This window comes from Armigeres subalbatus, chromosome 1, assembly GCF_024139115.2.
Source record: "Armigeres subalbatus isolate Guangzhou_Male chromosome 1, GZ_Asu_2, whole genome shotgun sequence".
NCBI lineage: Eukaryota > Metazoa > Arthropoda > Insecta > Diptera > Culicidae > Armigeres > Armigeres subalbatus.
In genome coordinates, this window is record NC_085139.1 from 72,561,834 (window position 1) to 72,588,084 (window position 26,251).

The 26,251-nt window shown below is 42.8% G+C and overlaps 1 protein-coding gene across 6 annotated transcripts in view; it reads left to right on the forward strand.

Annotated features, from left to right (window-relative positions):
• Positions 1–643: 643 nt before the first annotated feature.
• The window catches only part of LOC134227108 (cadherin-87A), a 1,007,180-nt gene continuing 981,572 nt past the window's right edge, over positions 644–26,251 (forward strand). For 2 of the 6 annotated variants that reach the window (XM_062708391.1, XM_062708382.1), the window contains exon 1: positions 644–1,085. The gene's annotated coding sequence lies outside the window, so the exon portion shown is untranslated. Of the gene's footprint in view, positions 1,086–2,293; positions 2,611–26,251 lie in introns of all 6 variants that reach the window. The other 4 variants (XM_062708398.1, XM_062708407.1, XM_062708414.1 and 1 more) reach the window with 4 other exon arrangements.

Below are 26,251 nucleotides of genomic sequence, written 5' to 3' on the forward strand. Positions count from 1 at the left end.
GAATAATACTAAACTCATCTTATGACAGGTGAAGACATTCCAGTAAAAAATCATTTTCTCCGCTCTTAGTTTGTCAATATGTCTGAGATAATGCTGAATGAACTTCTTGAAGCACATTAGAAGAAACGTCAGTCCATTAACCTGCAGGGTCTGGGGTCTGTAATATGCACAGGATGATGCTAGAATACATCTATTTGCTAGTAATTTATCTGTCTCATTTGATATTGATGATGTTAGTGGTACATATACAGTCGGTTTGTATCAATGAGATGATTGTTAATGATTAAGCAAAGTATTGAATTATTGATTTTGCAAACAATAAATTGATATAAACAATTATATCTGCGATCTATAAACACTACCAAACATATCGATCGTTGAATGCAAACAACGTATAGCCAAGTTGGTTTTGTTCCAGGATACCTCTGCCCACGGCCCACGCATACCTAAACGAACCGACCCGATCGTTGATCATTCATTTGTGCAAGGTACGCACTAATACATCTACTTACGGCTACCTACTGATGAACTTCGATTCGAGCGTGGTGCAGTGCAGTGCAGCGCAACGTTGAGTTGGTCGATCGTCATTCATGGCATGCTGGGCTGGAAGAACCGAGGCGATCGCGCGTTAGTTTGTATTTGGCTTACGATCACGTCGGTCGGCCGGTCGTCGTCGTCGTTGTCGGTTCTTTGGGTGATCATTTCGCTACTGTCGCGGGTATGCTTTATGTGTTCCTCGAAAAGGTAAATACACATACGAGCTTTGCTCGCGGTACTTTCTTTATGCTGCGCGGAACGTTGGTGGGAGTGTAAATGTGAATGGATATTGTTTTCCTGAACCTAAAGCCTCGGTGAATTGTCAGAGTAAAACGTGGGTAAAGCTCTGGTGTGACAGAGATTCGGAGAAGAAACGGTGAAGATCTGTGCCGGGCCGAAAACCGGTTGGCTGTAGAAAAATCGACCAGTTTTAGTGCGAACCAGGCGAGGTGGAAGAGCTCAATTTGGTGTAGATTTACCGTTATCCGTCGTCATCTCCCGCGCGGTTGCTGTGCGACCCGTCCAAGCTGCTGGGAGTGTTTCAAGTGGTGAGAATTTTTTGTTTCATTTTGTCGTTTAGGGGGGTTGAATGACACGGTTTTACGTGAGGTTTGAACTATCAAAGCCTCTATTGTTGTCCAAACTGGCAAACTGGCAATCGGACTGGGTTTCCCGGATTTTCACAGAACCAGGGTTGATCATTAGCACACTATTTTTGAATTATTTATTTACGTGAGATCGAAAAGTTGTTGAAATCAAAATTGTACTTATACTTAGTATAAATAAATGGCAAAACATTTATGTCAATGAAAAACGTCTTTGTGAACAATCATTCAAACGTAAATTTATCTGGTTTATTAGAAGAACAGAAAAATGATCCACAGAATAATAATAATTAAAAGGACTTTTCTGGCACTTGTCGAGATAACAAAAACTTAAATAAATTTAATTTCAACAACATAAATGAAGCGCACCGTCAGGGGTCGTGATGTATTTGGCAAGTGATCTACAATTGGTGATTGACCAAATCTTATTTGCTTCATTTGTTACACTGTGTAAACCTTAACGAATGTTGAGTGCTAATGTTGGGGGAGCATTGGCATTCTGGACTGGATAGAGCTGCAACGGGTGAATAATTCATGTGAGCGAGCACGAATCGCAAAATACCTTTGCTTGGTGCTTGTATGTGCTTCGTTTTGCAGTATTTGGGCGGATGGCGTTTACAAAAAAAAATGCATATGATTGTTAATTCGTGCCACTGTGAGGATGTTTTTCACACATGAGCAGATAATTAGCAGTTTTTGAGCTATTCGTTTCTCTTGTTACTAGTGATGTTTAATTTGGTGGGTTTTAGATCCGATACACAAGAGCCAAGAGTGCTGCGGCCTTCGAAGAAGCAGAAAATGGAAGAAATATGCAAACGCGGAGTCGGCAAAAAGAGATGAAACAAGAAAAATAAATCCCAGAGAAGGAATGTTGTTCTGCTACTTTCGAAGTAGGTTCATGTTGCTGTGCTTATCACCGTCATCGCCCGTATACGATTTTTACGAATAAGGAGGAGTCTGGAGTCTGCTGAAGTGTGTGCGATGATGTGGATACCTGTTACGTGTCACAGAAATAAAAGCCGGGATTAGAGCGGGTGTGAATCGATATCTGCTTCGCTGCGGATCATGCTGCGCTGCGTTGCCCCGTTGGCAGCATAATCGTTGAATGCAGTCGGTGAAGTGAACGTTCTGGTTGTTTTAATTTTTTATAGTTCAAGTACAACACAACAGCTCATGAAAGCAATCTTTGATGTTTTACTGTGTTGTATGTCTACCTACTCAGCAAGAAGAACGACGAAGAATTAAGTGTAATGGAATAAACGAGAAGAGTAAATAACGTGGAGCACGATCTCTGCTTGGGTAAAGGCAGAAGGAGAACGGCACGCTGTAGATGATTGCGGTGTTTTTGTTGGAGTTGTGTCTGAATGAATTGAGTTTCATGATATACATTTCATGGAGGCCAATGCCAAAAATAATTATGAAATTAACAAAACGATAATTGGAAATCTACGTGAATAACTACTAACAGGTATGTAGATATTATTACCTAATAATATATTTGTATTTGTGATTGCAGGTCAAACTTAATATTATTTTTTTAAATTTAAACATGCAAGATTTTTTTGTTATAGGTATTCAAGAATATTTATTTAAAAAAGAGTTTTATATCGTTTTGAATTATTTTGAAAATATATTTTCATCTAGAATTCAAGTTCTATCAATTATGCCTACCGTCTACTTGTTCCAGAAACTTTGAGTAGGTATGCATTGCATTCACTGATTGTCGTTTGGCACAACTGCTGTCCGTTCAGTATATATGCTCCACCGTTGTTCATGGCTGGTGTTATGGTGCTGACTTGTTTTAAGCGTCCCACGAAACTGGAGGTTGAATTGGGACAGTTATAGCTATAAACTTATTTTAATTCCTTTACAATTCGCATAATGCACTTACAATTTTATTAGTCGTATCTTTTTTATGTTTCCTTAATTTTATCACTTTAAATTAAATAGGCAGATATTTTGATGTGAATACATGAAATTGGCAACATATTTGTAGTTCATATTATTTTTGCTTTTTTTAATTTGTCGGGTCACCTAATTTAACATATGCAATTGTTTATTTGCAACAATATCGGCCTGCCGTAACTGCCTTATGGCTTCGTAAAAGCTCCTAATCTGGATGTGTATGATGGCTTTCGTCACATCCCAATGAGTAGACTTTACTAGGTATGGCGCAGATCACCGCTGCGTGCCACTAGTTGCCTCTTTTACTCACCCGTTCATCTTGTGCAACGCAAATAGTGACGTCACCAATTGCGTTGCATAAGATCAGCAGAGTAAAAAGACAACTAGTGGCACGCAGCGCTGATCTGCGCCACCTTAGTAAAGTCTAGCTCCTGGTCACATCCCCTTTCTCGTAAACCGCCTTGGCCAACCACTGTTTTTTTCTCATTTTAGGACGTTGAGTAACGCAAACATCACCGCTTGTCCTACTTTGCTATCATTCCGTGCACTACCTTTTCTACCTTTCCACTAATCCTCTGGTAACATAACAAACCGTCAACGATCAATGCACAATTCTTTTCAGAAATTTCCTTCGCTTCCTTAAACCATTTTGAGCTTTTGAGTATCACCGGCAAATACTCCTTTATACACCATCTGATAAGCTCTGTGAAGCTTTCACCCATTTCTCAACACCGATTGATAACGTGTCATCAATACCGTCGTCTGCATAATATGTATCGTTTGGTATTTGATTTGGATTTGATCATTGCATATGCCTCTATCACATCTGTTTCTAAAATCTTATTATTCGTATGCGATGTGCTTCCAGTATATCACCGATTTCTACCTTCACCGAACAAATTATTCCATGCTCCGCCCATGGTTATAAGCATATTCTTGAACGATGAGGTCGAGTTTTGATGCAATTCTTCGATCTTTTGTTTCAACTGATCGTTAGCACGACAAAAATCGTGCCTTTATCACTTAAAATCTCAGCTGGTAATTCTTGCCGGGACACGCTCCTCATTACAGCAATTACGTATGATACTTTGGACAAACTATACGATCTACAAATCCACTATGGGGAAAATGGTTGCCAAAAATCGAAAAATTGTCTTGCCTTGAATGACATGTCTTATATACCAATTGATAGCCAGAAAGTTCAAACCTAGATTCTCAAAATTTCAGTCCCCTGTGATGAAAACTTATTGCGCCACAGTCATCAGAATTAGACAAATGCAATTTTCTCAGCGAATAACTGTCCAAGCGAATTTTCACTAGCCATTGCTCCTCTGCTCCTGGCGGGACCCTAAGTTGGCCCGCAAAGGGAATTCCACTGCTTCCCTTCCTTACGGTGCTGAACTTAATTTAAAGATAAAAGTCCAAGCGAAGGAAAACCGATGAAATGTTCGGCTGTAATGTTGACAATATAGAAAGGGCTCTTTTAGCCACATGAAAAATTGCGTATAGACAAAGCGATTCAAATATGGTGAATGTGGTTGGCCATGTTCTCAAAAATCGTGAAATTCAAAAAAATTACATGGAATGATATCATTCGCATATTTTTCAGACTGCGTTTTAGCTAAATATTCATATGGGCAAAAAGTGAAAAAGAACCCATCAAGGTTTTTGAGCCAGGTAGCTTGTAATCAAGAGCATAAAAAAAGTTTGCTCACCTTTAGCCGAGTCAATCGAAGAGTCATCATCAAAAATTCAGGTAGATATAAATATCCACGTGTTCGTCCAACAAATAAATACCAGCGATGACACAGAGCTAGCGCTTTTAAGCAGCTGGGGTATGGATGGCACTGCAGGCTATTCACAATACCACCAAGCGCTATTTGGCGATGACAGTGACGTCTTTTCAGTGACAACAACTCCTATACAAGTTTATTACCAGAACAACAAGAAAAGCATTTTGTGGCATAATTTTACACACTAAAGGCTTCGGTCCTGTAGGCCAATTATGCTGGAATTTATCAAAGAATGAAACGAGATGGTACTATGATAAGATGGTAGAGCCAGTTCCGGTAAAAATCTAATTATCGGATGCTAGCCGGGATCACTACTGATATCAGCAGATCTATGCAAAGAACAAATGATTTTGTTTCCAAGGTACAGTCTGAATACAGAAACGACAACAGAAAAAAAATCACACATGATTATCCTGATATTGTATAAAGTTTCATGATAGTTGACGATTCCCAATATTGCCAGCAAGACGATGACCTGATGATCTGATGAATGCAGTTGACGAAGTTGAAAAAAAAATTGTTAGTGAACATACCCCCAGATTAATCCACCCAGCGGTGATGGAGCCTTTCTCGTATGTTATAAAACTTTTGAGGGGTAAAAAAACCGGGCAAAATCCCTTACATAATAGCTAACTTATTATTATTATTTATTCAGACTAAGGCCGAAGTGGTCTGTGCGGTATATAAGAGTCTTCTCCATTCGGCTCGGTCCATGGCTACACGTCGCCAACCACGCAGTCTACGGAGGGTCCGCAAGGCATCTTCCACCTGATCGATCCACCTTGCCCGTTGCGCACCTCGCCTTCTTGTGCCCGTCGGATCGTTGTCGAGAATCATTTTCACCGGGTTACTGTCCGACATTCTGGCTACGTGCCCGGCCCACCGCAGTCGTCCGATTTTCGCGGTGTGATGTGAACGATGGATGGTTCTCCCAACAGCTGATACAACTCGTGGTTCATTCGCTTCCTCCACGTACCGTCCGCCATCTGCACCCCACCATAGATGGTACGCAGCACTTTCCTTTCGAAAACTCCAAGTGCGCGTTGGTCCTCCACGAGCATCGTCCAGGTCTCGTGGCCGTAGACGACTACCGGTCTAATGAGCGTTTTGTAGATTGTCAGTTTGGTACGGCGGCGAACTCTATTCGATCGGAGCGTTTTGCGGAGTCCAAAGTACGTACGATTTCCAGCCACTATGCGTCTCCGAATTTCTCTGCTGGTGTCATTTTCGGCAGTCACCAGTGAGCCCAAGTACACAAATTCTTCTACCACCTCGATTTCGTCACCACCGATGCAAACTCGCCGTGGGTGGCTCACATTGTCGTCTCTTGAACCTCTTCCTATCATGTACTTCGTCTTCGACGTGTTGATGACTAGTCCGATCCGCTTGGGGTCCCTCTTCAGTCTGATGTAGGCTTCCTCCATTTCGTATTCCGGCATTCCGGCATGAGTTTTAATCGTTAGATTGACAAGGTTGGATTGCAGTGGGGATAGCTGATACGCAGGGCTGGTAGCAATTCTGTAAGACCTGTTGCGGGGAAATATTCCGGAGGTCTTCTAGCAGAAAACTCATGTGATGCTGTAGTGATCAGCTTAAAGCTATAAACATAAATTTTGTTCTCATTGCAATTCAAGCTGTTTTAGCTGGTATTATCTACTTAAAATTTTAGGTCTCCGTTATTGAAATTCAATATTTAGCCAACCGCAACAGAGTATAGAATTACTCTTCTGTTACCTCCTTGCGCCTGCTCAGGCTCCCTGGACGGAAAACTCACAATCCACTGATTCCGTCTGCCTTACCCAATCCTCTGTTCGTCAATGCACATATGTCCACTAGACACAAAAATAATCGTCTGGAAGAAACGGAGAAGTCTAAAACTCATGCCGGAATGCATAAAGTAAGGGATGGTGGTTTGAGCAATGCCAAATCATGTGCTATCTGCCGTGTCTAGGATCATGATTCATCTCATCGACGATTCCGTTTTCCACGAAAAGAGAAATGCTACGAACGGTGATGAGCATATACGACACTTTGGGACTGGCAGCGTCGTTCATTGTCCACGGTAAAATCCTGATCCAAGAAGTGTGGCGAGCTGACACACGGATTGGGACAACAAAATTCCAGATGAAATCGCCGAACGCTGGGCGACATGGATAGGGGTGCTGAAAAAATGGATGGTCTTCGTATTCCTTGGTGCTATTTTCCAGGTTACGAACTGGAAAGTTTAAAAAATGTGGAGCTGCATGTGTTCGTGGACGCATGGCTGGCCTTCGCAGCAGTATCATTTTTCCGCATTAAAGACTGTGGGCAAATAAGAGTCAGTTTAGTTTCGTCGAAAACGAAGGTCGCGCCACTTCGAGGACTCTCTGTACCGAGGTTAGAGTTGATGGCAGCGTTGTTGGGAGCTCGCCTGTGGAAAACTATTGTGGAAAACCATACACTAAAGATAATTTTTGGAGCGACTCATCTACAGTTTGTTCGTGGATAAAATCGGACACACGTCGGTACCGTCAGTTTGTCGCCTTTAGAGTTGACGAAATACTAAACCACTCAAGTATTGATGAATGGCATTGGATTTCAACAAAGGTCAACGTAGCAGATGAAGCCGCCAAATGAAGGAATGGTCCTTCGTGCAACGTAAATAGTCGTTGGTTTCGGGGGCCAGAATTTCTCTATGACAACAGAATAAACTGTGCAAAGAGCCAAAAAGAAGATACAGACAGAAGTAATGAGGAGTTGAGGGAGGCGTATGTGTGCAGCCATCTAGTAAAACAACCATTCGTAGATACCGACAGATTTTCACGATTCGAAAGATTACTACGCTCTGTGGCATACGTTCATCATTTCGTGGATAACTTGCGCACTTCTAGGAATTGTGAGTCTATGGGAACTATTGGAGTAACTAGTGAGGAAATTGCACAGTCTGAAGCGTTTCCAAATGAAGAAGTCGCGATCCTGAAGCAGAATGTGAAACGGAGTAGTACACACCAGAAGGAAGTCGGAACATGTAGTAGCATTTACATACAAGCAGTCCCCATTCGCGGACGAATTCGGGGTGTTGCGGGTAGGTAGTAGAGCTTCTGAAGCACGGATTCTAGCCTACGACACGAATTTCACCATAATTATGCCCAGAAAACATAGAGTGACGGAACTGCTGTTGGACTATTACCATCGGAAGTACGTGTGTTACGTACGTGGAACCGTGTGTTTGCCCTTTTACCTACGTGGGCATAGACCTTTTCGGTCCTTATTTGGTGAAAGTGGGAAGGAGCGTGGTCAAACGATGGGTATGCTTATTTATTTGTCTAACGATAAGGGCTATACACCTTGACTGCCGTAATCTGAAAAAGTGACGTATACGCCATTTTCCAAAAATAGTGTTAACGAGTACTACTCATCGAGCTCTTTAACAGAAAAATGGAAAACATGCATGTTGTAAAATGGCTGTTACGTCCCTTTTCCAGATTACGGCAGTTGAGGTGGACGCGAGAAGTATCAACGCATAAGGTAGGAGATTTTGCTAGTGGTTGATGAAAACGTGAGGAATCGGTGGCTAAGAAGTCGAATAGTCCGAACGTTTGCAGGAAAAGATGGATTAACACGCCGTGCCGAAGTGCAGACATCGACTGAAGTTTTGAAGAGTTCTGCTACAAAACTGGCTGTGCTGGACGTGTTAGGATCTGGTGACGTTCAACCAAAGTTTGAGACGACACGGGGTGGAGGTATCACTAGTGTCCAATCCTAACTATGCTATGCTAAAAAAATGTCAGATCATCCAACTACTCCACGAATTCTCTTGCCACGCCTTTGAAGCGATACGAAAGCCACAAAATTCTTGGAATTCCGTCCCATGGAATTTTGGGAATTCCGCCCCAGGAAATCGTCCCAAGAATTGCATCGCAGATATTCTGGGCATTACGTCCCAGTAATTCAGAGAAATTCGTCCCAGAAAGTCTGGAATTTCGTCTTATTCCGTTCCAGGATTTTTTTGAAATTTTGTCCCAGAAATTTTGGACATGTGATTCTTGGAATCCCGTTCCAGACACTTTCAGGAATTCTGTGCGCTTCGTCCCAAGAATTCTGAGAATGACGTCCCAAAGGATCTGGAATACCATATCAAGAATTCTGAGAATTCCAGCCCAGAAATTCTGGGAACTCCGTCTTGGGAATTCTAGGAATTCCGTCCGAGGAATTCTGAGATTTCCATCCCACGAAGTTTGAGAATTCCGTTCAGTTATTCTTAAAATTTCGCCCTACGTCCTTAAAATTCCATCCCATGAAATTCTGAGAATTCTGTCCCACTAAATTCTGGAAATTTCGTTCCAAGGAATTCTGTAAATTTCGTCCCGTGGAATTTAAAGAATTCCATCCCAGGATTTCCGTTCCAGTAGTTTTAGGAAGTTCGCTCAATGAATTCTTAGAATTTCGTTTCAAAAGATCTGAAATTCTGTCCGACAAGTTCTGGGAATTGTGTCCCAAGAAGTTTGAGTATTGCATCCTAGGAATTCTGGGATTCCTGTCCCACGTAACTCTGGGAATTCCGTGCGACGGAACTCTGGGAACATCGTCCCACAAAATTCTGGAAATTCTGGTAATACCGTCCCATTGAATTCTGCGAATTCTGTCCCACTGAATTCTGGCAATTTCATGTCACAGAGTTCTGGGAATACTGTCCCACGTAATTCTGGGAATACCGGCTCATGGAGTTCTGGGAATGCCTCTCCAGAAATTCTGGGAATTTCATCCAACGCAATTCCGTCCCATGGATCTTTGGGAATTCCTACCCATGGAATCTGTCCTACGGAATTCTAGAATTTCCGTTCCACAGAATTCTGGGAATTCCGTTCCACGGAATTCTGGGAACTCCGTCTCAAGAAATCTGGGAATTTCGTTTCAGAAAATCTGGAATTTTCGTTCCAGAAATTCTGGGAATTCCGCTGGGAATTTTTTGAATTCCGTTCCAGAAATGCTTTCAATTCCGTCGCAGGTTTTTTTTTTAATTTCGACCCTGTAATTTAAGGAATTTATATCGCGATTTCAGTCCTTAATATTCCGGAAAATATTGGAAATTGTTCTTGGAATTCTGTGTCGTTTCAAGAATTCTGTGATTCCTATCCCAGTAGAAGTGGGAATTCCATTTGGTAATATTTTCTATGCTGTAACCAATTTTTCCTAACAAATATCTTCTAATTTCCGCAGCGTGTTGCTATCCTTCAAAATTGAGGAACTCGCTGCTTGGCATTTTAGCCACAGTTTGTTCACGTAGATTCGGTGCAATGCTGTTAGAAACAAAGCAATACTAATTATGTATTGCGCATAAACTACTCGAACATTTATCGCGTGTTTTAATGTGTTATATGTTTTTATAATTGCATTGTTATATATCGACGTGCGTATCACAACTTGGTCTCGTCAATGATCGGTTTTGTGTGCTTGGCAAGTGAACACAGACAGAATAAATCCCAAGTGAAGTGCTATCTGAAATTGCGCATTTGGTGTGTCGTTCATTGCCGTTGCCCATTGTGGGGCAAAGCAAAACACGGTAGACATCAGAACAATGACAACAGTAGTGTGTGGAGCCTGTGCATTAAAAATAACTTCCGAGAACGATCGTATTTATTGCTTCGGTGGGTGCGATCAGATTCTGCATGTAAAATGTTCAGATCTAAATCTGTCTGGAGTGACTGCACTGAGAGAATGTGTCTCATTGAAGTATATGTGTCACAGCTGTCGCAAGAAGCAATTATGCATTAACGATGTGAAGAAGAACTGCGCTGAGATTCTTGCTAATGTTTCTGAGTTCAAAAATACGCAATCAGATCTTGCCTCATCACTACAAGACAGTATACTACAGCATATTCATTCACTTGAGTCTGCCATCACTGAACGAGTGTCGGAAAATATTAAAGCTTGGCTGCATAACAAATTGTCAGTTGGCGGTAATAACATATCGGTGAGAGCAGCTACTTTGAAACGATCGTTTGCTGATGTTGCTGCCTCGAGAAATACAGAAGATGTGGACTCTGCTGTCGTTGCTGTTGATACTGCCGATACTGTTGCACGAGATTTTCCTTCCATGGCTTCAGAAGGTGGTTTACTCCGCTCTGGAAAAAGGCGACGATTAGGATCGAAAAGCACATTAGCCAATAACAACAAGAGCTCAGCCGCGGTGGTTAATGCTCAGAAAAAAGATCGTCCGATTTCAACATCCGATTTTTCTTCGCTATCAAGCTCGAAAACAGTTGCAGAACTTGACGAAACTGTGCAGATCAAACCAAAAGTTTTCCAGGAATCTGATGTGACCAAAAAGGACATTCAAGACCAGCTCGACCCGGTTCAATTTTGTGTGAAGAATGTTTTCTTTCTTGCAAGTGGTACCGCTCGCATTCGTTGCTGTTCATCCTCGCTCGCAGTTAAACTTGTGCATGCTGCAAAAGCATCACTTTCCGAAAAATACGACATCGAGATTCTCAAGCCATTGAGACCTAGACTGAAAATTACGGGAATTTCGACTACGATGGAATCGAACGTATTTCTTGAAAAACTACGTAAGCAGAATAACATCCCTGCCACTGCTGAAATAAAACTTATTCGATTGGTAAACGGTGAAAAGCAGACCAAAAAGTCAAACTCAGCAATCATCGAGACAGACTCAAAAACATTCGCCATGCTGCTGGGCCTTAAGCGTATATTTCTAGGATGGGAGCGCTGCTTTGTTTCTGAATCCGTCAACGTTTTAAGATGCTTCCACTGCTCTGAATATGGCCACACAGCTTCGAATTGCAGTAAACCTCCCTGTTGCCCAAAATGTGCCGAAGGTCATGAAGTAACTGAGTGCCTCTCAGATTACGAAAAGTGCATCAACTGCTACTTAGCCAATAAGGCGAAAAAGGCAACCCCTGAAGATCAACTCGATATTTCCCACTCAGCTTGGAGTTCAGATTGTACAATTTACCGGAAACGCATATCAAACTTCAAGAAAAAAATTGATTACACCTCGTACCAATCATCAGAATCTAAATTTGTGGATTGTGCGGAAATCTCCGTACAAGTAGTGACCCCTGGTATATCAGGTAAAATTAAGAGTGGTATATGTCTACCCGAAGCATTGCTGAATACTACACCCTTTTGTAATGAGCCCAAATTATCAACCCAGGAAACTGTTGGCGAGCTGCCTTGCGGCGACCGTGGATATACTCAAGCAGTCGATACTCCTGCTTTGTCAGGTAATGATAATAGTATATGCTCTTCCGAAGCTAGGCAAGATATTGCACCCGTTTTAAGAATATGCGATTTGCAGACTCAAAAACCTTTCCCAACAAAATCCGGCTTGGATGACGAGGTTTTCCACCCAGATATATGTGCAGGAAATATTCGAGCAGTTGTTATCCCTGCTCTGCCAGGTAATTTTGAGAATAGTATATGGCCTGCCGAAGCTAGGCAAGTTACTGCACCTCACTCAAATCTGGGTGCATTCCAGACGCCTCGTCCAACTCTCAACAATATCGGTCCAACATACGAGCATTCAGGAAATCGCCCCCATGGTGGATCAGCAAAATTTGGGAAGAACGTTTTTCGCATCTATTACCAAAATGTTAGAAGTCTGCGTAACAAAATAGATGACTTTTTCTCTGCATCGTATGACGACGAATACGATGTCATCGTGCTGACCGAAACCTGGCTGAATGATAGCATTAGTTCAGCTCAGTTGTTCAGCAACCATTACTGTGTTTATCGGAAGGACCGCTGTCCTGTCGAAACCGGAAAATCACGAGGAGGTGGAATTTTAATCGCGGTCTCAAACCGGCTAAGTTCTTCTCTTGCACCTATAGTAATCGATGACCAACTAGAGCATCTATGGATAACTGTGGAGTGCTCTAACAAGAGAATTTGGATTGGCGCTGTTTATCTTGCTCCATACATCTCCAACGACGCCACAACCATTGAGAGACACTTATCGGCTGTTAACAGTATAACCTCGGCTATGCACTATGATGATGTTCATGTTTTGGTTGGAGATTACAATCAGCCCCATCTCTATTGGACGGTTGTACCATCTGGTGAAGTACATTTGGACGCTGAAAATAGTACGTTCAGCAGCGCAAGCTCGAAACTCGTCGATGGAATGTTCATCAATAATATGGTGCAGCTCAACACGGTTTCAAATTTCCAAGGTCGAACGCTCGATTTATTGTTCAGTAGTGAGGACACTGCGTCCGAATGCACCGTTTCCCAAGAGTGCAGTCCGATCGTTCAAATTGACCCCTACCATCCAGCGCTTTTGGCCACTTTGAACATCTCACTGCCCTTAACTTTCGAGGAAGCTTTTGATAGCAATCAGTATAACTTTGAAAAAGCTGACTTCGCTTCTCTCAACTTGGCGCTTGAGAATACTGATTGGACACCAATGGAAAATATGGATGATGCCGATTCGGTTATTGAATTTTTCAACCAAGCTGTTACTTCTTTGTTTGTGCATCATGTTCCTGCATTCCGACAGCGACGCAAGCCTATCTGGTCTAATGCACACTTACGTCGCTTGAAACGTGCAAGAGCGTCTGCTTTGAAGGTGTACACTAGAACACGCAATCCATTCACCAAACACATGTTTGTGTCTGCTAGCACCAACTACCGTCGGTATAACCGCTTTCTCTATTCGAGATACATTGAAAAGAAACAGACTGATATAAAGAAAAACCCCAAATCATTCTGGAAGTTCGTCAATGAAAAACGTAACGAGCATGGACTCCCATCCCGCATGTTTTTTGGTGAAAGTAGCACTGGCTCAACTGAAACGAAATGCAACCTCTTTGCTGATCATTTTTCGAGTGTGTTCAATATTAACTCCGCGTCAGACCAAATAATTGAAGCGGCCCTACGAGACGTCCCTGAAAATATTATTTCAATGGGTGTCGTAGAATTTTCTTCAAGCGATGTCCACAGTGCAATTTGCGAAATGAAGCCTTCATCTGTCCCTGGACCAGATGGCATCCCGTCACTGATACTGAAAAAGTGTGCAAACGTACTGTGTCAACCCCTCAGCATTGTATTCAACATCTCGTTACGGTGCAAAACGTTTCCAGAATGCTGGAAACGCTCGTTCATGTTCCCAGTATTCAAAAAAGGTGACAAACGTGACATCGGCAACTATCGTGGTATAACTTCCCTTTGTGCCGGTTCCAAGCTTTTTGAGATTCTGGTTGGAGAAATATTGTTACGTAAACTGAAACCGCATATCGCTGATGAGCAACATGGATTTTTTCCCGGACGGTCCACAACCACCAACCTAATAGAATTCACGTCATTCTGCATAACTGGGATGGACCGAGGTGAGCAGATTGACACAGTATACACCGACCTCAAGGCCGCGTTTGATAGCATCGATCATCGGATTTTATTGGCTAAGCTAGACCGCCTTGGCGTGTCTCAAGATATTGTGCAATGGTTTCAATCCTACTTGTGCAATCGGATGTTGTCTGTAAAGATTGGCAGTGAAGAATCTTATATGTATGTTCTGCAATTCTTCTGGAGTACCACAAGGCAGTAATTTAGGGCCCCTACTATTCTCTGTATTTTTTAACGATGTGTGTTGTTTTCTTCCAAAAGGGTGCAAATTAGTATATGCTGACGATTTGAAATTGTACCTCTTAATTAGATCTATAGAAGATTGTCTACAATTGCAGAGATTGATTGATTTGTTTATATCGTGGTGCTCTAGAAATCTTTTGATTGTTAGTGTATCAAAATGTTATGTTATAAGTTTTAGTCGTAAAAAGAATGACATTGTGTACCCATACAGCATTGATAACTTTAAGTTGACAAGGGTGTCAGAAGTTAAGGATCTAGGAGTAATACTCGATAAGAAACTGACGTTTCATAGTCATTATGTCAGCATGATAGCTAGAGCAAGTAAAAATCTCGGATTTATTATGCGCATTGCTAGGAATTTCGTGATCCATACTGTTTAAAAGCCTTGTATTACGCACTAGTGCGATCCGTACTAGAATCCAATTCTATTATATGGTGCCCACATACTGATAACTGGATTACAAGAATTGAATCTATCCAATCTAAGTTTATACGATACGCTTTGCGATTTCTTCCATGGTCAAACAGATTTGAATTGCCTCCTTATGCTGATCGCTGTCAACTTCTGAACATGGAACCACTGTTTAAAAGACGAATGGATTCGAAAGCAATCTTTGTAGCTAAATTGCTGATATCAAAAATTGATGCACCGAATATTTTATCAATGATTTGTCTAAACGCCATAGAAAGACCACTTAGAACTAGGAATTTTTTACGACTTCCTGCACGCCGTACACTTTACGGACTCAATGAACCAATTCGTTCTATGTGTGATGTATTTAATAATGTGTACTATATGTTTGATTTTGCGTGTTCCATTGATATTTTTAAAAATCGACTTCGAAATGTTCGGCAACACTGATTGTTATTATAGTTAAGAAAATTATGTTGAGCTTATTAGTTTTAGTTATTAGTTTTAATGAATCATGTAGACCACGATGTTCGATGATTGTTCCAAATAAATAAAAAAAAAATAAGAAATAAGCAATGCATTACAGAACGAAAGAAAGAGCGAAGCAAATGAATCCATCCGGAGCGCACCCAAATGCCAACGAGGAGAATAAACTGTTGTGATCGTAAGTGCATCAAAGAAGAAAATAAAACAACAAACTCCAACTAAGAGCAGCAATCAGCAAGACAACCATCGTGGTGGCGTACCAGAACAATTACGCTCACTCACTTCGACTCAACCAATTTACTGGCTGTCGGTCGTTCTCATTGAACTGCCGACGACGACAACGACGCTTTAGAGCTCTTTGAAGGATTTAAACTGGGTGATTTTTTTTCTTGTTCCGATGCGCCGCTGATGCTGTTGTGGTTCTGGAATGGCTTTTGTTGTGTGCGGGAACGGGGATTAGCAAAGCTTATCGTCGTATGCAGTTTCATGGGTTTCATGATGCTGGTTCACCGTGTGGCGGCTCGAGTCTTGGGCCTTGGTTTTATATGGGAAGTTACTACGGCTGGGCAAGGCGTCAATTAGTGTGCTGTTGTGGTGTGCGTGTGTGGGAGGTTAGGGTTAAAGTCAATTAGTTCAATTGATCGAAATGGAGCAATTAAGTGATGATTGAATTTTGAAATATAGGGAGGTTTTTGGAGTGGAAATTTATATGAGATTACTAAGGGTGCAAGCAAACGAGTTAGGACTGATGTATTATTTATTATGATTACATCTTGCAGAGGTATCAAAATCAAAAACACAACACAACTTATTTTGAATGTTGAGTGACTGGTTACAAATATATATTATGAATCCATCAAAATTAGGTTTGCAACGATTGAGCAATTAAATGGAAAATTGGAAAAGATACTAAATATTTATATTTAGAAAGGTGAAGAATCAAGAAATTATTCGATTGGTAATCAGAATAAAATGTTAATTACACCAAGTTCAAACAGAAAGAAAGGAGGAAACATAAATAAAATATCTGCAGTATAATATTTTTCAAACTGGAGCTATTTATTTTCATCAAGCCTACATCGTTGTTCGTAGAAGGTATGAATCGACATTTATTTGTGATATTCTCGCTCATTTATTAGCATTGCTCATGCATACCTATCTGTTTAATTGCGTACTTTTCACTCTACCTAATTTTTGTTTTGTTGCATGTTCGTTGCATTAATAGTTTTCATTTGCGTTTAATTATGTATCGAGTTCTATTTGCTTCATATCAGTACCATCTGTCAATGCTTCTCGTACGTGGGATCACCTGCTACAAGTTACATCATAATGAATTATCGTTCCGGTTTGAAACAATGACGGCGAAACAAAGGCCGATTTTGACATGTTAATTGGATTCCAAACAAACAAATGAAAGTTGTGCATCTGTTAAATACTGCCGACACAAAAGTAGGAGCTGTTTTACCACACCATCGTAGGAAGTAACAAAAAATACTACCTCAACTGTTTTACTTCTCCGCTTTTGTGTGAAACAGTAGTGAACGATGCTGATTTTGGCAGTTCATTATTTGCAAAGGCGCCGGCTGCGAAAAATTAAAATCCACCCCCGCTCGGCTGGCAATCAAATGCACAATAGGTGTGCCACTGGCAAAATTTAAAATCCGCTTCTCTATATCCGCGCTGCTGTGACTGGGAAGTGAACTTTTCGACTTGCTCCATCCCTTTCGCTGCTTGCTGTTGTAGCCCTACGTAGTAGCAGCCATCCGAGGCGGCAAAATCAGATTTCCCGAATTTCTTGATTTCAATTTGGCAAATCTATTTAAAGTTGCGATTATTATTCGGTAATTGAGTTTTCACTTTCCGAACCCGTCAGAACCAGGAGGCGATGCCGAATTGTTCGGAACACACGAGTTTGACCCTCGGCATTGCCGGCGTACGACTCATTCATATTCATGGGGAAAACTTTACGTTCAGGTTGTTTGATTTCTTTGGTCAATTGGACTGCTCCGTGCAGACGATATGTGTGGTCCGAGCTATGTGAATAAAATATGAATGAAAAAATTGCTGGAATCTAAATCTAGGAGTAAATGCAAAAAGTTTGATGTTCGGTCATTGCAAGTGGAAATATTTTTCGAAGCCACTGAAATTTTATTTCAATGTTACAACTGCATACCGAACTCACCAAATCAATCTCAAACTAAATTATGAAAGTGAAATATCATCAACTTCATTCGTTCTATTTTCCTTTGGTCATTTCGAATAGAGTTCTGATGAAAATATCGGCTGCATTGCGAATGAGCCCTGTAATGAAATTTTATGTTGATAACCTACGATCAAATTGTTTTCAGTTTGTCTTTCACTTTCTTTCACAGTCAGTCGAACACTGTTATGTAATCAGACAGTGGCACACTCCATAATTCATTAATATGGCACCGAAGTGAAACAGTTACGCCTATGAATGCTCCCTTTTCACTATACAAAAGGCAAGCCTCACAGTCAGTGCGGGTGAAGCTCCGAGCGCGCGTTTGGTCATCATCGTCGTCTGTGACACAATCATTTCATTTATTTAATTTTTCACTCAACAGCTAACATAAAAAAATGCGGAGAAGACGACGACGGTAAATTAAATTATGATGAGCGTACACTACGGGGCATTCGAATGGTTTGTCGATTTACACTTCATAATGCGGCGTTAAAAATCGAATTGAATGGAGCTTGGCGGTGTAAATAAAGATTTCAGTAATTCGAAATGCAAACTGACGTTACGTTACTGACAATAAAATGAGGATTTTCCCCAATTTGATCGCAGTTGATTGAGAAAGGTGGAGGCCAACAGAAACGGCATAGCAGTTGCCTTAAACTGGACATATTTTTTATGGTAACATCTATGTTAGAAATAAATTTCCCAGAATTTATTCTGAAATGAGCATTCTTTTGGTTTGCGATAATTGAGTAGGTATCAATTATCATTGTTGCTCTTCCGAGCAGACGAGACAAGACTGTTCTGTAAGTTTCTCCAAGAACTCGGAGGTAAGTTCTTCCGAGAATTCGATGAAGAAATTTTGAGGGGCATTCATCCGGGAATATGAATAATCGTCTGGGAATTTAGAAAGGAATTCCTCCGGGAATTCCAGGGAGCACACTTCCGTGAATTCGTAGGGCATGTCCTCCAGGAAATCGAAAGAAATTTTATTTAGGAATTCGGAAGTAAATTCCTCCTGGAATTCAGACAAAAATTCGGAGGGGGAGTCTTTCAAGAAATCAGAGGAGAGTTCCTCCAGGTATTCGGAGAGAATTTCCCCCGGAAATTCGGAGGGGAGTTTTTGCGGAGTTCATAAGCAACATCTGCAGTAATTTACGTTGGAATACTTGGAGGAATTTTTGAAGAAACTCCTGAAAGAATTTCCTAAAAGTTCCGAAGGGATTTTTTTAGGTAAATGTTTTGGGAATTTATTCAAAAATTCCACCGAAGGAAATTTTAAAAGAATTTCTGAAATAATTTAGGATGGAATTCATGGAGGAATTTTCCAAGGAATACCTTAAGTAATTTTCAGAGGAATTTCCAAAGGGAAATTTCGAAGCTAATCTATGATTAATGAATGAGTTTACTACGGAATTCTAGTGGAAATTTTAGAAGGAATTTCCGAACTAACTGCTTGAGATATTTCCGAAAAAATCTTAAAGGAATTTCGGAGGCAATCCCTGAGGGAAGTTCATGAGCAACATATGGGGAAATTTCCGAAGAAACTCTTAGAGTAATTTTCGCAGGATTTAAAGAAGGAATTTCTGTAGAAATTCCCAAAGAAATTTCGTAGAAATGCGAGTAGGAATTTTCAAAGGATTTTTTAGTGGAACATCCTAAGTAACTCATTTAGGAACTTCCGAAAAAAGTTCTAAAGAAATTGAGGAAATTCCTTAAGGAAGTTCATAAGCAACTCTGGAGCAAACTCCTCATGAATTTCTTGAGGAAGTCACGATGCATATTAGGAGGATAATTCAAAACGGAATATCTAGCGGAATTTACCAAAAAAGAACTCCTGGTACAATATCTCATGGAGTTGCTGGAGGAATTTCCGAATCAAATCATTCATATTCAAGATTAAATGTCGAGTCAAGAAATTGTTCAAACTGATTGGTCGTTTCTCCCGCAAATAACCAGTTTTAGCAACTGACACCAAATTATCACTGTATTGATTGTGCCAAAATAGCTGGTGCTAAACTATTTAGTACCTTTAAGTGAGAATTGGTCATATCTCTCACCGATAGTTTGTAAGGTCGGATGATAAACTCATTGAAAATTTGTATTTTTATCATCAGACTAAGGCCGGAGTGGCCTGTGCTGCACATAAAAGACTTCTCCATTCAGCTCGGTCCATGGCTGCACTTCGCCAACCACGCAGTCTGCGGAGGGTCCGCAAGTCGTCCTCCACCTGATCGATCCACTTTGCCCGCTGTGCGCCACGCCTTCTTGTGCCCGTTGGATCGTTGTCGAGAACCATTTTCACCTGATTACAGTCCGACATTCTGGCTACGTGCCCGGCCCACCACAGTCTTCGGTTTGAACGATGAATGCTTCTCCCAACAGCTGATGCAACTCGTGGTTCATTCGCCTCCTCCACGTACCGTCCGCCATCTGCACCCCACCATAGATGGTACGCAACACTTTCCTTTCGAAAACTCCCAGTGCGCGTTGGTCCTCCACGAGCATCGTCCAGGTCTCGTGTCCGTAGAGAACTACCGGTCTTATAAGCGTTTTGTAGATAGTCAGTTTGGTACGGCGGCGAACTCTATTCGATTGGAGCGTCTTGCGGAGTCCAAAGTACGTACGATTTCCAGCCACTATGCGCCTCCGAATTTCTCTGCTGGTATCGTTATCGGCGGTCACCAGTGAGCCCAAGTACACGAATTCTTCAACCACCTCGATTTCGTCACCACCGATAGAAACTCGTGGTGGGTGGCTCACATTGACCTCTCTTGAGCCTCTTCCTATCATGTACTTCGTCTTCGACGTGTTGATGACTAGTCCAATCCGTTTAGCTTCGCTTTTCAGTCTGATGTAGGCTTCCTCCATCCTCTCAAAGTTACGTGCCATGATATCAATGTCGTCGGCGAAACCAAATAACTGGACGGACTTCGTGAAAATCGTACCACTCGTGTCAATCCCTGCCCTTCGTATTACTCCCTCCAATGCGATGTTGAATAGCAGACACGAAAGACCATCACCTTGCCGTAACCCTCTACGGGTTTCGAAGGGACTCGAGATTGCCCCTGAAACTCGAACTACGCACATCACCCGATCCATCGTCGCCTTGATCAACCGTATCAGTTTATCCGGAAATCCGTTTTCTTGCATTAGCTGACATAGCTGGTCCCGATCGATTGTATCATATGCGGCTTTGAAGTCGATAAATAGATGATGTGTGGGCACGTTGTATTCGCGGCATTTCTGCAATACCTGACGTATGGCGAACACCTGGTCTGTGGTAGAGCGTTCACCCATAAATCCCGCCTGGTACTGCCCCATGAAATCTCTTGCAATTGGTGTTAGTCGACGCCATAAAATTTGGGAGAGTACCTTGTAGGCGGCATTCAGCAATGTGATTGCGCGGTAGTTGCTACAATCCAGCTTATCGCCCTTTTTGTAGATGGGACACACGACACCTTCCATCCACTCCTGCGGCAGAACCTCATCCTCCCAAACCTTGGTAATCACCCAGTGCAGCGCTCTAGCCAGTGCTTCACCACCGTGTTTAAACAGCTTTCCTGGTAGTTGGTCAACTCCAGGGGCTTTGTTGTTTTTCAGCCGGCCGATCTCCTCCTGGATTTTCTGGAGATTCGGAGCCGGAAGTTGCATGTCCTGCGCGCGTGCTCCTAGGTTCATTACCATACCGCCACCGTTGTCTGCCACATCGCCATTCAGGTGCTCTTCGTAGTGCTGCCGTCTCCTTTGGATCACCTCACGCTCGTTCGTAAGAAGGTTCCCGTTTATGTCCTTACACATATCGGGCTGTGGCACGTGGCCCTTACGTGAACGGTTCAACTTCTTATAGAACTTTCGTGTGTTATTAGCGCGGTACCGTTGCTCTGTCTCTTCACGGTCTCGATCTTCCTGCTGGAGTTTTTTCTCCGAAAAATCGAGTTTTGTCTGTTCCGCGCCCGTTTGTATCATGCCTCGTTCGCTCTCGTGCGGTGTTGCAGCAATCTCCCTTATGCTACATTCTTCTCTTCAACTAACTGCTTACACTCACCGTCATAACAGTCGTTTCTCTGATCCGGGGCCACCGTGCCTAGTGCAGCGGTTGCGGTGCTTCCAATGGCGGATCGAATATCTCTCCAGCCATCTTCAAGAGACGCTGCGCCTAGCTGCTCTTCCGTTGGGAGTGCCACTTCCAGCTGCTGCGCGTAGTCTTGGGCTAGTCTACCGTCTTGTAGCCGCCCAATGTTAAGCCGCGGCGGACGACTCCGACGCGTGTTGATCACCGTCGAGAGTTTTGAGCGCAGACATACTGCGACGAGGTAGTGGTCGGATTCAATTTTCGCACTGCGGTAAGTGCGTACGTTCGTGATGTCGGAGAAGAATTTACCGTCGATTAGAACGTGGTCGATTTGGTTTTCCGTTACTTGATTAGGTGATTTCCATGTGGCCTTGTGGATATTCTAGCGGGGGAAGAAAGTGCTTCGGACTACCATTCCGCGGGAGGCTGCAAAGTTTATGCATCGTTGGCCGTTGTCGTTCGATACGGTATGCAGACTATCCGGTCCGATGACCGGTCTATACATTTCCTCCCTTCCTACCTGAGCGTTCATGTCACCGATGACGATTTTGACGTCCCGCAGTGGGCATCCATCGTATGTCTGCTCCAGCTGCGCATAGAACGCTTCTTTCTCGTCGTCGGATCTCCTTTCGTGTGGGCAGTGCACGTTGATGATGCTATAGTTGAAGAAACGGCCTTTTATCCTCAGCTTGCACATCCTTGCGTTGATTGGCTGCCACCCAATCACGCGTTGGCGCATCTTTCCCAGCACTATGAAGCCGGTTCCCAGCTCGTTGGTGGTGCCACAGCTTTGGTAGAAGGTAGCCGCTCGATGCCCGCTTTTCCACACTTTCTGTCCTGTCCAGCAGATTTCCTGCAGCGCTACGACATCGAAGTTGCGGGGATGTAATTCATCGTAAATTATCCTGTCGCAACCTGCGAAGCCTAGCGACTTGCAGTTCCATGTTCCAAGCTTCCAATCGTGATCCTTTATTCGTCGCCTAGGTCGTTGCCGATTGTATCGAGTCGTATTATCTTCTATGTCGTTCGTAATAGTTGTTTTTAAAGGCGTCTTATTGGGCCTGCGCAAACCTCCTGTCTCGTCGGAGGGCCGTCGTGTCAGGGCTGTTCAGCGTCCCACCTAACACCAGGACTTGGGCTTGTGCGCTTTGAGTGGCACACGGTCGCTTTGGCGGAGCCTACTTGCGGATACATGCAGCTTTTTATAAGGGTTTAACAGGGCCCACTGTCAAACCCCACCACATCCTAGGCTGGCGCCACAACTCAAATGGCCTGGGGAGGGATCGTCAAGCCCTTGGACATAGTCCCTGCCTCCCCTCCCCCTATTGAAAATTGTCTCTTGTAATTTCGCTATCTCACCCGCATTTGATCGATTGTCATCCCCGCTGGCAGTGTTGAGAATCGTCTTCAAATTCAAAAAATAAATCCGCTCGAACCAAATTCGTACCACTGACGTCGTGGATGAGATGCCTCAACAAGAGCTTTGTTATGCGTTCTGCTCAAAGTGCGCGTAACATGTTGCTGTTAATCAATCACAACTTCATTGGAATTTGATTGAATTTCTTCAATCCAAATCGTAAACAACAAGGCCAGTAAACGTCAAGACTTAGAAGAATTTTTCCTATCAATCCGTGCGTGCAGTGCAGTGTAAATGTGCGGGAAACGACAAATAGGGCACTGCACGGGAATATCTCTTTCTTGCCAGCCTGCTGTGTTCTGTTCCAAGAAGACACCGGAATTCGGTATCTCACAACTCACCCAGTTTGGAAAGCATGTCTTCGTTTTTGGCCAAAGGAACAGTAGTGTAGCGACCATCTGCTTCTCTACGAGCTCTCTTCTTGAACAAATTTTCAGACATTTTCTCTTCCGCAGAATGGGAGTTTGGGAATTCAACCAATTCGCACGATCAGAATCACTTTATTTGATTTTCGGACTTGGACGAGGCTGTGAAATGGCTTCCTATTTGAAAGGATTTGAACCACCACAAATTACCCTACCGAATACGGATTCGGTGAGGTTTGGTAGCTCTGTTCCGATCGAAATGATTTGTCCGGTCTCGAAGAAAACCTCGACGCCCAGGACAATATCGATTTCCTTGGATTGCATCTGCTAGTTGAACCCCGTTTGGTGTAGTTCACTCTTCCGTGCTAATTGTGGTTTTGGATAGATCTACCGTGGTTACACACAAGGCACTCCATCTCTCGCTAGAAATGCAATATTTGCTTGACCTTCGCTTTTCTTAACTCTATTCCGTAAATTGAAACGTCGCCTTGTTCCTGGAGACCTTCATCCTTTGAGTTCAAGAGCGGCCGTACGCTGAACCTTGCACCGATGCCATCCTCGACGACGATCATCGCTGACGAAGCATTCTGGATAACGTTGCATGTCGAAACGTCCGTGGCGGCCCTGTTGGCCACGTGGGTAGTATTGGCACTTCCTCACGGATTCCAAGATTTGAAGTGCTCGCGTTTTCGGAGGCACACCACTCGATACGGAAGCAACGCAGAACTGTCATTTTTATTTTTTCACGCATGCTGCGACGCAGCAAAGCTAAATCAACAAAAATGACAGTTGTGCGCCGCCTCCGTATCGAGTGGTGTGCCCCCGAAAACGCGAGCACTTTGAAACTTGGATTCCGTGAGGAGTGACCTTAAGAACTTTGACAATCGATGCAACCGTTGCAGAACTATTCTTCTCCGATTTGAAGCAGGTTAGGATGTGGGGCCGACAGCCAACAGAAATACTTGGATTGGCAGTTCTTTGCCCGATGACAAGGTCGGAAGCAATTTCGGCAAACGTGAAAAGACCAAATTTTGATCTTTGTGTTATTGTTGTTTGCTTGGCTTGCTCTGTTCTGACAGCTAGATTGAGGCTCTGTTTCTATAGATATATCTCCCAGGTCGGGGATAGTTGTGTTTCTATAGATATATCTCCCAGGCCGGGGATACAGTCAAACCTCCATGAGTCGATGTTCTATGACTCGATATCGACTCATGGAGGCAAATTATGCCATATTAAAAATTATTTTCTTGGTTACTGTGATGGTCCTTTGAAACAGCTTTCCAAGGATTTTCTACTCCACATCTCGATATTTCTATGAGTCGATGGTCCCTTCAATATCGACTCATGGAGGTTTGACTGTAGTTGTCTCTGTCTGATCGCTGAGCCCTTCGATGAATTTTCTAATGTCATCAAAGGAGGCCGTTATTTCGGTTATTTCCTCCAGCTATTTTTGCTGCTTCAAGCATAGTACGCTGCTTATAAAGAAAGGGGTCAAATAAAGTTTGACCAAATTACCAATTATCAAATAGTAGGTAAATTTGGCATCGCTCAAGTGTGGGTGAATTGTCACTCTTCCTAACGAAATAATGAGAAGGAATATTTTTCCGTGAGGCAAAATGACAGCCCTATTTATTTTATATTGCAGGCGTTATAAGCGTTACGAAATTTGATCTACTGTATTGCTCAAGAAATTTTAAAAGCAAAATCATGTTTTGACCATTAATTGTCCTATCGTTTTGCACAGTACTTTTGAAGTCCGCACTTCTCTTCAGGGAGGAAGCTTTCCTGGTGGTAAGCTGAGTTGGAATCTGGTTCACCCCGCTGGTACTCAGCATGAGAAAGCATTTCGGTGTTATTGCCTCATGTTCCGAAGTATCGAGTGGCATGTAGGAAAACGACCTCGATTCACTACATATTCCGTTTCTATCAACAAAATGACTGAAACTTCTTCATAAGGCTTGCGTTGGACGAACAGCGATGCTAGGGCGCACTTTACAGACCGAACCATGCGCTCCAAAGACCCTCCCCCCCCCTTATGTGGCCCAGCAGTTGGACTGAAGCGCCATTGGGTAGTGGCGTTGGTAAACGTTGTGGCCAGTTCATTGTTGATCCTCTTTATCTTCTCTCTCAACTCGCCGCTGACTCCAACGAAGTTTGTTCCTCGATCACTATAGATCTCCGCGCTATGAACCGTCGTATGGCCATCTTGCAGCATTCTGTTGACAGGCTGGTGACTACCTCTAGATGGATTGCTCTAATGGTTAAGCATGTGAAGAGAGCAACCCATCGTTTCACTTCTTGACGGCCCTGTACGATCAAAAGCGGGCCAAAGTAGTCACGTAAGAAGAAGTGACGCGTGCGTCTGGTAACGGCACCATCCTTGGAACATCTGGTGTTGCGTTATACACCCTGCACCACGAACATAGTTTTCGGACCTTTCGGAATGCTGCTCGAATTTCCGAAAGGTGGAATTTTTGTGGCATTTCATTTACTGCTGTCTCTCCGTTGTAATGATTATATCGTCGATGGCAACAGTCGACGATGATCGGGGTAACGTAGTGGTTTTTTGGCAGCACTACATATAGAGTTTTTGAAGTCAACGGATGCTTCCGGAAACCAATAATTAGACCTTCCATTCGGATTAAACCTAGGTTTAAATGTGCTCGTTCGTCCAAAAAAGGAGATAACTTATACAGCTTGTTAGCTTATTTTTCAGGCTGCGACGTCGAGCGGTAGGCTGCCGTTAATTTTCATCATCGAACCGATGAACATAAGCAACCGCTCGTACACAACGCTCCCACTTAGAAAATCTACTAAATTGTAATAATCGAACTTTAATAATTTCTTCCATGATGAACATTGGGCGAA